Source organism: Lissotriton vulgaris, chromosome 3_1, assembly GCF_964263255.1.
Source record: "Lissotriton vulgaris chromosome 3_1, aLisVul1.2, whole genome shotgun sequence".
Lineage (NCBI taxonomy): Eukaryota > Metazoa > Chordata > Amphibia > Caudata > Salamandridae > Lissotriton > Lissotriton vulgaris.
This window is the reverse complement of record NC_141689.1, coordinates 2,048,546,132-2,048,557,246: the sequence shown is the minus strand read 5'-3', so window position 1 is coordinate 2,048,557,246 and position 11,115 is coordinate 2,048,546,132. Positions and strand designations below refer to the sequence as shown.

The window sequence follows — 11,115 nt, the reverse complement described above, 5'->3', positions numbered from 1 at the left end:
CGATAGTTGCGCTTTATAAATACACAATACAAATACAAATACAAAGAGCTATTGGCATTGTAAATGACAACATTTTTATGTATGTGTTGGTTTTGAAAACAGATAAATAAATGGCACTGTCATTTACAATGCCAATAGCTTAATCTCTCGCAAATGCCACACACAAACACACAGACCCACACAGAGTCCCACACACATACATACCTACAGAGCCACACACAGAGCCACACACACACACAGACCCACACATGCACAGAGCCACATACACATGCACAACACACACACAGCCCCCCCCCCCGCCCGTCGGGACGCACCCTCCAGGGCCAGCATGGACGGGAAGTCCTTGCAGTTTGAGATGCCGGTGGAGTCGTTGATGCAGGTCTTCCATAAGTTGGACCAGAAGGTGGCCATGGTGATGACCGTGCCGTCGATGCTCGACACCTTCTAGTAGTCGGTGGGCAGTGTGGAGCAGACCAGCACCCAGCCCGACAGGGCCAGCAGGAAGGCCACAATCTCCCCCGCCATGCTGGACATGGTCACTGGCAAGGGTTACAGGGCACAGGTGTCAGAGCTGAGGGCACGGGTGAGGGCAGAGGGCACAGGGGTAATATCTGAGGGCAGAGATGTGAGAGCTGAGGGCACAGGGGTAAGAGCTGAGGGCACAGGTAAGAGCTGAGGGTACAGGAGTCAGAAGCGAGGGCCTAGGAAGAGGTGAGGGCACAGGGCAGGGTAAGTGCTGAGGGCAGAGGGGTAAGAGCTGAGGGCACAGGTATGAGCTGAGGGCACAGGAGTCAGAAGCGAGGGCCTAGGAAGAGCTGAGGGCACAGGGCAGGGTAAGAGCTGAGGGCAGAGGGGTAAGAGCTGAGGGCACAGGTAAGAGCTGAGGGCACAGGGGTAAGAGCTGAGGGCACAGGGGTTAGAGCTGAGGGCACAGGTGTAAGAGCTGAGGGCGCAGGTAAGAGCTGAGAGTACAGGGGTAAGAAGTGAGTGAGGGCCCGGGGTGAGATCAGATTGCAGAGGATTTAGAGCTGAGGGCACCTGCGAGGGCAGAGAGCAACGCGATAAAGCACCTTTACCTGCGCTCATATTTACTAAATTATCTTATCTGAATACTTTATAACTCATATTGCACAAGTGGAATTTGCTCGTCCTTCACAGTATGCTTAGCAGGGGTCAAATCTGGTAAATGGTTCCGGTGCTGGGTAATTGTGCACAGACAATAGTAGCGGTCAGCGAGTATGAGAATGATATTCACACTGACCTTCTGGTGCGAAAAATACACTCATGACGTGTGTTGTGCAAAACTCTATTGCACCATTTCAAACCTCCATAGCACTGACGCCATGACCGCAATCAGATCAACAGACGTTTATCACATTGTGTAAGTGCAAGAGACATCACACCCGTCTCCGCCTCCCTGGGTGGAAGGTACAGAGTTAATGTTTCACCTGCTCTGCACTTCACCCTTCCTGGTTGAGGAATGCGACCAGCAAGTGAGATCAGGCGAGGCCACCCTTTGAATACAGTGAAGCAAGCCAGACCGACCAGGACCGGCGCCTCAAGAGATTAATCATTGTCTGAGAATGGGGAAGCTGATCTGGATCTGCTCCCCCTTACGATCCGGGGCAACAAGTGAGTGCCTTCTTATGAAAATCCTGGGCCTGCTGAGGAGTGGTAAAGTCATAATGTTTTCCCCGGTGTGTGAACCGCAGATTGGCCGGATATAGCAAGACATAAGGAATACTGGTCTGCTGCAACTTTCGTTGTACAGGTTACGAACGTCTTGCGTAAAATCTGGGAAAATGGAAATGTAGTGACCGTCATAGTTTAGATCTTGCTTTTCCTGTGTCTTTCTGCATCGAATAGAGAGAACGCTGTGGAAGATGAGGGGGCTGACAGCCTATAGCCTACAGATTTAACCTACAACTACAAACCGATGACCTACGATCGGCCAGGCAGCGCAGAGGTGAGGTAAGGTCAGGTACACAGCGAGGTACGTGAAGGGGTGCAGTCTCCAATCCTCTATCACCGTCTGAACTCGCTTTCACCTTCTAAACCCGCCACTGCTATTTCTGCTATTGCTGCTATTTCTGCTTCTGTTGCTGCTGCTGGAGAAGGCATGAAGGCATGAAAGCATGAAAGACTCACCGGACAGAGCAGCCTGCAGGATTGGCACTGGGCGGGATGAGGTGCATGATGAGCGCGGCAGTTGACTAATGGGTGCGAAAAGACAGTAAAAGTACTGACTAAGCTCATGTAAAGTTATTTAAGGCTATTTGGTGCCCTCAAGTGGAAACAAACATTTACGGGACTTGCCCAGGTTGTGATTTAAGGTTAGCTCTGCTCCGTTCAAGAAACCGATATAGATGGTTTCTGATGGTCGTAGCGCAAGTCTTGTGGCCGTGGCTGGATCAGTGGGGTCGATAAGTCGATGAGTCATCCTGAGTGTAACATCGGCTCAGCTTGCAAACAGTAACATTGTAGCGCTGTAATAATTTCAATTACCGCATCATCGTGAAGGGGGTGTATTCGGAGAACAATAAATTACAACAAACACAAACATAAACACTTACTCAGCTACTGGAAAAAGCTCTGCCCTCTGCCCTCCTCTGCTCTGCTCGCCAGCACTGTACCACAGCCATTTTTTCTTCTTCTACCTCCGAGGCATTGATCACAATCAATCAATCACTCGCTCTACAACTCTGCTGATCTATTAAACCCCTGCCGCTCGTCTGGTCTGTCTTCGGGCCCAAGTCTGACGATCTGCCACGCTACTCTACTTTCGGCAGGGAGTCCAAACTACTCGGATGTCAGAGGAGGCTGCAGAGGGAAACATTGAGTAGCCAGCAGCGTGCAGGGTGTGAGAGGTTTGGCATAGTCAATAGCAAAAAAACCCAAGCATTTACAAGTGGGGCCGGAGACACGGACAGCGGGAGGGGGGGGCCGGACGGGCACACGGATAGCGGGAGGGGGGCGGGAACGGGCACACAGACAGCAGGAGGGAAGGGGAGCACTCACCTGGACTTCTTCCGGCGGCGGTTGGCCTGGAGAAATGACCCAAAAAAACCTTCGAAGAAAAAAAAAACATACCACTTCCCACTGCCGCAATGACGTTCTTAAAGAAGCAGAGAGCGAAAAAATTGCCGGAACGCCCAAGAATCTGCTCCGACAATGACGGACAGATCTCTCTTCGAATGGCTAGCCTCCATTTATGGGGCTAGCCAATGGAAGAGAGAGGCGGGACAAAGCCCCGTACTGTTCTAACATAAAATTTCGCCTGAGCGAACACTGCTGCACAGTGGACGCCAGGCGAAACCTAAAAACTATTCTGCTGGCACAAAACTCCTCCGACAGGAGTCTGAAGGCGTTAGGGACTGCAGTGAGTGAGATACTCGCTGCTGTAATATGTCTGTAAACTTCAGGTGAGGGGACTGAATCTCAGGAAAGTTGACTCAGCCTTTGATAATTTCAAGGTCGATGAAACAAGTACTGGTGACAGCAGTGCAAGAGAGTAACTTTAGCAGTAGCAAGTGATATTCAAAAGGCAAGTTATAAAGCATTCTCACGTGGAACTGATTACAGGACAGAGATAAGCAGAGGTTGCCATGAAACCCTGATATCTAAGAGCTTGCGAGATAAGAAAAAAGGACATTAACCTAACATGTTGGATCAGGATAAAGGTCCTGATGTGAGCGCTGCATCTCATTGGAGGAAGGACATGAGTGGCCTGGGAAGTGGGAATTCTCTTTTATGATTTATGGGAGTCACATGGTCAGACTTGGTGAAAGGAATGCCTTATATAGGGGGCAGGGATACTTCAACTTTGCTTTGATGCTGTAAAATTCTCAAATTCATTTTTGCCAGAACGCATATTCCAGTACCAGGAACTGTTCCACTTTCCTAAGCATCATAGATGGAGACAGTGCCACTATTTTATTTATTTTGATTATTTTATTATATTTTGATTTGCTCGGGGGCTTTACGAATCGGAGTATTTTTTACGCACATACAATTCTCTGAACCAGGCTTGAGAGAACTGACTGAACCCAAACAAGTACAAAAGAGTTGACCTCTCGCTGACGGGAGCTTCCTATCTGCTAAAACAGACCCAAAGAGATAATAGTACTGTGGAAATGTCTCCTGAACCCTGAGATTGCAGAGCACTGCAGACAGACACTGTGGAAGCGGTGTCTCTCTGGATGAAAACTTGTATTTCAGTTGTATATAGACATCTATCTCACCTGTGCGGAAAAAAAAACATCTCCTCTGTGTCTCAGGAGTGAGTAATATGCTGCATGAAAACAGTTGACACTACTGCAGAGAAATTCTATGAACCAACTGTACCTGAATATCTGCTGTGCCTCTTTATTGGACGCGGGGAAGCATTAATACAATCTGAATGCAAATATTGCCACCAATTGAAACCTTCTGTAAACTTTAGAGGGATTTGCATCAGCAAAAACAAAGTAGCAGGTCTTTTCGTAGACGATGGAACGTTCAGAAATATTCGTGTAGATTCCTGTGATAAGGTGCCACAGCTCCCTGAAAACAATGTGACCTTGGGAGCCACATTTTAGTGCTTTAATTTACCTTGACAATTTGGAAAGGAAGTTCAAGGCTACCGGAAAAAATGAGTATTTGGCCTCGTGGAGCCCTTCTTGGCTAAATATTTCAGTCTTACCCCCACTGAAGATGTTCAACCTCCAGAAATGTCCTATGTCCAATGGTAACATTTTTGCCAAGAACAAATCACCAACATTTGCTATACAGAACTCCATAAATATTTGCAAATAGAGAGCACCAAGGTCTTTTCAGTCTAAGATTACACATAGAATAATATGAGCTTTAGATTCCCTATTGTTTTTTTATAATAAATTCGGATCTTCATACATGAGTTTTTCTTCCTTTTTGTGTAATTCTTTTTACGTTTTACTTGTACTTGTTTGAACTATTATGGAGCAGAATGTTTTATGTTTTTTATTTTGTATTATTTTGTTTATGTACCACATGTATTTCTCCAAGGAAGGCCTGCTATATGATTTAGCTAACAAGAGTGAGGAAAGCGGTTCTCACAAAAAAAAATATCCTTTATGAATTAGATTATTTTTACTGTGGGAGCTCAAGCCCAACTCGCCTAAAACAACGGTGGCCTCTTTTTCATATAGATTAACAAGTTGGTTTCCTGCAGCAAAGCAAACGGCTCTATTTACAGCATCTCCATTTTCATGTCAACCACTTAATGTCAAGCAGATTTCAGGGCGTACAAGAAAAATTTGAGGATTAGAAGACAGCATGTGGAAGTAATTCACGTGTGCCTCCTTTTTCCTGGCAGAATTGGTGAGAATAGCAGGCATGCACATGGACCTCACCGTGTTAAAGCTGGATGATTCAGTTGCTCTTTTAAGATGCTGCACGGTAGACCCACATGAGGATAAGGTGCATGAATTGAATCCTCAGACATGGGACAAAAACATGCCCAGATGTGAGTAGCCATAGTACAGCTTGCTAAATTAAAGACACCCGTAATGTACTCCCCTCTACAACTTGCACACACTGACACCAGGACACATGCAGCCCTGTCTTCCCTTTGTACCCATTTCAGAGCAATAACATGCATGGAGTGAGGGAGGCTTCTTGTGTGCGACTCCAGCAGGACCAATGAAAAATACCTCAAATAAAAGGCAATGGTGGCTGCTGCTGAATGAGGGTTGCGGGGTGGGAAGGGATACCAAATAAAATAAAGATCACTGACCTGTTCACGCCGCATGCTTCTTGTCGTCCTCTGCTCTTCCTTGCTCCCGGAAGCAGGAATCACCCAGGCTCCCCCAAGCCAATCATGATGCTGCTTTCACCATGCAAGCCTGTGCATGATCTCCACTCAGGCTGTGCATTACAGCCCGGTGGAGAACATGATAAGTGCGCATGACTGTTTGACACTTGAGGTGCATGTACTACTTCTCCTCCTGCACTGTGACAGAAGCCCGACCGGGCGCCGAAGAGGTAAATAAATAATAACATTCTGTAATTATCATTTCATTTTTCCTTTGTTGCACTGCTCAGAAGCAGTGGGGCGATGCTCCTTCGCCTTAGTGGAAGAGCTGAGTGGATAAAGCACTATCGACACCCCATCTGTTTGAGTCTAATGCTGGTTGGGCTAAGTGGAGTTTAACACCTTTAGGACAAGGCATCAAGAAAACAACACTGCTCAGCTTGTCACTTTACAAGTTCTTGTGCTAAACTGTGATTTGGAGGCAGGATTTTAAGTTTTCCAAGCTCTGTATCTAAGAGATATTACTTGTGGCCTAAAGGTTGAACAAGGATCAACATTGTATCAAACGCAGAAACCTACTTTTACATAAAAAACACATTTGTGACCTGCATATTATGTGTTGTGTTTTGCAGCAGGTACATTAATGATGAGTCAATAATTGTATGCTGAGTTAAACATGTGGCTAGACTGCACGTAGATTTTTCCAGAAAGTGCATTAACCAACAGAGTTATCTTACTTTTATTATCTCCTGATGGGTACACAAATAACTCTGAAGCAGGTGCCTTAACCAATAAGATACTTTCAAAAAGCATCATGTTTGTGGCCAATTTAGTAAATCAAAACAGATTACAATCACATGTGCTCCTGTTGGCGATTTCTATGGTGTACTGTTTTTTAAAAAACAACATGTAATAACCCTCAGAATCTGCTATTCATGACTTCACCTCCATTCTGCTGCCACACTTGCCTCCAAATTTAGGGAATCCCAAAGTAATTGTGTCCATTTCCAATACTGTGTGTTTCCAGCATGTAGCACTGTTCTTGCACTGCCCTCCAGATATGTGAAATACACAATGGCCCAGATTTACTAAGTACTTGTGCAGTCCTTGCATGACACAAGTCATCGCAATGAAATGCAAACTCTTAACTGGGATTTACTAAGCCACGCAGGGTAAGATTTACGTCACCTTGTGTAGCTTTGTAAGGAAAACGTTGGGCTGCGTTGCATTTCATGAGACTGGTTAGCGTTCCATGTGCGTAGCATGGGCGTTCCCATTCATCCTATCATCAATTTTGCAGCATTCCCAGATTTACTAAAGAGAGTAAACCTGGGAATGTGTCATAATGCTGCGCCTTCCTTTTTGGCCCTATATATGTGGGTGACCACGTTTTTAATCATATTGCATGTCCAGCAAAAAGAACCAATGTCTATTTTGAATTGGAAGAGGTGAGGGAAAGAACGATGGAACTGTCACCTGGAAAGGCCCTGGGCCAAGATGGGGTTCCAGGATACCTTTTTAAATAATGTGTAGACCTGTGGGCTCCATTAATTACCCAGCATCTGAATGTGGCAGCACAAAGCCACATCACATCTTCATGGAAGCAATCAGTTATAGTACCTATCTTCAAGAATGGGAATCAAGCAGATCCAGCATGCAATTTTATGTCAAAAACGGAGGCTCCTATTATGCCTTCTTTTCTTGCTTTATTCTCAATAGCGATTCAGAAAAGGGGGTGGTGATGAACAGAGTGTCTGAATTAAGCAGACCACTCTTACCCAGTCCAAAGATCAGGGCTTGATCCATCACCGTTATTTATCTCCCTGCACCATCCCAGCTCAGAACCTGGCTATATGCAAATCAGTCTGTCCCTGGCCCAGTGCATCATGGGAACAGGGCAGACTAAACTACCAAGCCAATTCTTCACCAGAAAGGAGACAAGCTACCGGGGACCGGTTTCTGGCATTTCAGCCGTCTTCGGCCCGGCTTGCTTGAATCCTGATGGTGCAGTGAGAAAGGGACTCATGTCTGAGTATACCCTGCCACACCTATAGTGGCCAAAAACGATTCAGAAAAGGGGGTGGTGATGAACAGAGTGTCTGAATTAAGCAGACCACTCTTACCCAGTCCAAAGATCAGGGCTTGATCCATCACCGTTATTTATCTCCCTGCACCATCCCAGCTCAGAACCTGGCTATATGCAAATCAGTCTGTCCCTGGCCCAGTGCATCATGGGAACAGGGCAGACTAAACTACCAAGCCAATTCTTCACCAGAAAGGAGACAAGCTACCGGGGACCGGTTTCTGGCATTTCAGCCGTCTTCGGCCCGGCTTGCTTGAATCCTGATGGTGCTGTGATAAAGGGACTCATGTCTGAGTATACCCTGCCACACCTATAGTGGCCAAAAACGATTCAGAAAGGGGGTGGTGATGAACAGAGTGTCTGAATTAAGCAGACCACTCTTACCCAGTCCAAAGATCAGGGCTTGATCCATCACCGTTATTTATCTCACTGCACCATCCCAGCTCAGAACGTGGCTATGTGCAAATCAGTCTGTTGAGGCTTCCATGAATCGTGTTTATAAACACATGGAAAATTCCCTCATGAGCCTCATGACCAAAGCTTTGGCCCATTCTGCGGGGGATAGCAGAAAGCGTAAACTGGTTCCTTCCACTTCACTTTCTAAAAATGTGTCACTGTTGAGTCGCGAGTCCTCCTCGCATACGACTGAGGATGTGGTTCCTCCCAGGCCTCCTACCAAGGAGGGATTTAAGGTTTCTATGGCGAAAAGTAAAACCAAGGTTAAAAATGTGGAGGTTTCTAAGAAGCTGGTCATTGACACTATTCCTGACACGGATGACGATGATGATATGGGTGACACTGATGATTTGGCAGACCTTGTTCAGTTGGATAATCCTCCTTCCCCAAAGAAAGCTAGATTTGATGCTTTTGCGTCACAGCCCGTGCTTGACACGGAGGGCAATCCTATGTTTGACCCCTCGACCATACGACATCCGAATTCTACGGAATGGTTCCCCACCCCTCATATGGGAGAATATATATCTTCTAAGCTCCGTCTTCCCTTGGACAAATCTGTCAGAGCAAAACTCAAATCTGAATGTCCCAAACCTTCCTTACCTTGTCATGTTACTGTTACTCCTTCCATAGACCAACCTCTCCTTACTTTCTTTTCGAAATTCGGCAAAGACCCTGGCAATGGTGTTGACAAAGCTTGGTCCACCTGCCAGGACAAGCTATTGGACGTGGTGGGTCCCTTGGCCCGGGTTCTGGACATGGCGGAGACAGCTCGCCTAGAGGGTTCCGACCTCAATCCTGAAGAAATTTCTCTGTGGCTCCAAAGATCCTTTTGCCTATTAGGCAATGCCAATGCCGCAATCATTCATGAATGCGCAAGGGCCTGTTAATCAAATTGGATCCGAAGTTGGCGAACCTGGCTTCCCAGGATCATGGTGTGAAGGCTGATGGACTCCTCTTTGGTGATTCTCTTGTCAAGGATCCCAGCCGCTATGTGTCTACGTTTGCTTCCCTGGACAAAGCCCAATTCTCTATCAAGAAAGTGTTTGCCCCCCGGGTTTTTGGTAGGGCCGGCAGAGGCAGGAACCGCTCTTCCGGCCGCGGTTATCAAAACCAAGGTTCCAGAGGCGCAGCCAATTCCGGCTATCAGGAGTACAAGCCACAGTTCTACCCCCAACGAGGTCGTGGCTTCTGTGGCCGAGGACAGAAAGGCTTCCACAACAACAACAACAACGCCAACAACCAAGGTAAGCCCTTCCCCTCCGATTGGAGGTCGTCTTGCTCTCTTTCTTCACAGGTGGCGCACTCTCACAGCAGACCCTTGGGTCCTCAATTCTGTCCAAGGCTATCTCATAGAGTTCTACGCGGAACCTTTCCAGACTATTTTTCGTCCTCCTTTGGTTTTTTCCGCAGACGTAGCTCTGCTCGTTTCTCAAATTAGTTCAAAATCTACTTCTCAAACAAGCTATCCAAGTCGCCCCCTTCGACCCCTCGGGCTTCCTAAAAAAAAGAAAAAGAACAAAAAGGTCCATCCTGTCATCAATCTCAAGTGGTTCAATCATTTCGTGGTTTATCGCCACTTCAAGATGGAGACCATCATCCATCTCAGAGACCCCTTACGTCTATCCGATTGGATGGTCAGACTAGACCTTCAAGATGCCTATCTTTCGAGTCCCATTCACGAATCTCACACGAAATATCTACAATTTCAGTGGCTTGGTGTCACCTTCCGGTTTTGTTTGCTTCCTTTCTGACTTTCTTCCGCTCCTTGGTGCTTCTCCAAGGTGATGAAGCCTGTGGTGTCTTACCTTCACTCCCTAGGTATTCGTCTCATCATTTATCTGGACGATATCTTGATCATGCTAACCGACAAACAGACTCTTCTTTCCAATCTCAATGTCACTCAGTCTCTTCTCCTCGAGCTGGGCTTTCTTATCAATTCCAAAAAATCCATGTTAATCCCTTCTTAAAGTATAGAGTTCCTAGGCTTCCGCGTGGACTCTTCCACCGCATCTCTTTATCTGCCGAAAACCAAGGTTTCAGCTATTCGGTCAGAGTTATGTCAAGTTCTCTGTCTCTCCGAAGTGTCTCTTCGTTCCCTTGCAAGAATCGTGGGCCTGCTGTTGGCCTCAATTCAAGCCACCTTCCACGGGCCTCTTCATTATCGAGCCCTGCAACGTTTGAAAATAAGACATCTCCGCCAAGGGCTGGCGTATTCCGATCTCATCCAGTTAGACCAAGACTCCCGTCTCGAACTACAATGGTGGATCGACCATTTAGATGCATGGAACGGAAAAACGATCTTCGCTTCGGCCCCAGATCTTGTATTAGAATCAGATGCCAGTCTGTCGGGTTGGGGCGCCCGATGTGGTTCAATCTCGACTGGAGGTACATGGTCTCCAGAGGAGTCGTCTTTGCACATCAATGGTTTGGAGATGCTGGCAGGCTCCTTTGCAATTCGCAGTCTGGCAAAGAACAAGGCAAGCTGTTCCATTCTTCTTCGGATGTCCAAACCTCTCGCAGAACTAGCAAAGAGCCTTTGGGAATTCTGTCTCCAACACAAACTGTCCCTTCGAGCAGAGTACCTGCCAGGCAGTCTCAGCGCCATTGCAGATTGGCACTCTCGTTATCTTCGAGATTCAAGCAACTGGAAGCTGCTTCCCTCCGTCTTTCTTTCTCTCTCCCAGAAATGGGGCCCCTTCTCTATCGATCTCTTTGCTTCCCGTCTCAATTCCCAACTTCCCTTTTTCTTCAGCTGGCGACCGGATCCTCTGGCACTGGTGACGGATGCCTTCCTGCAGGACTGGTC

At 46.9% G+C, this 11,115-nt stretch overlaps 1 pseudogene; it reads left to right on the top strand.

Moving 5' to 3' along the window:
• Window positions 1-8,338: 8,338 nt before the first annotated feature.
• The window catches only part of LOC147728784 (uncharacterized), a 104,099-nt pseudogene continuing 101,322 nt past the window's right edge, over window positions 8,339-11,115 (top strand).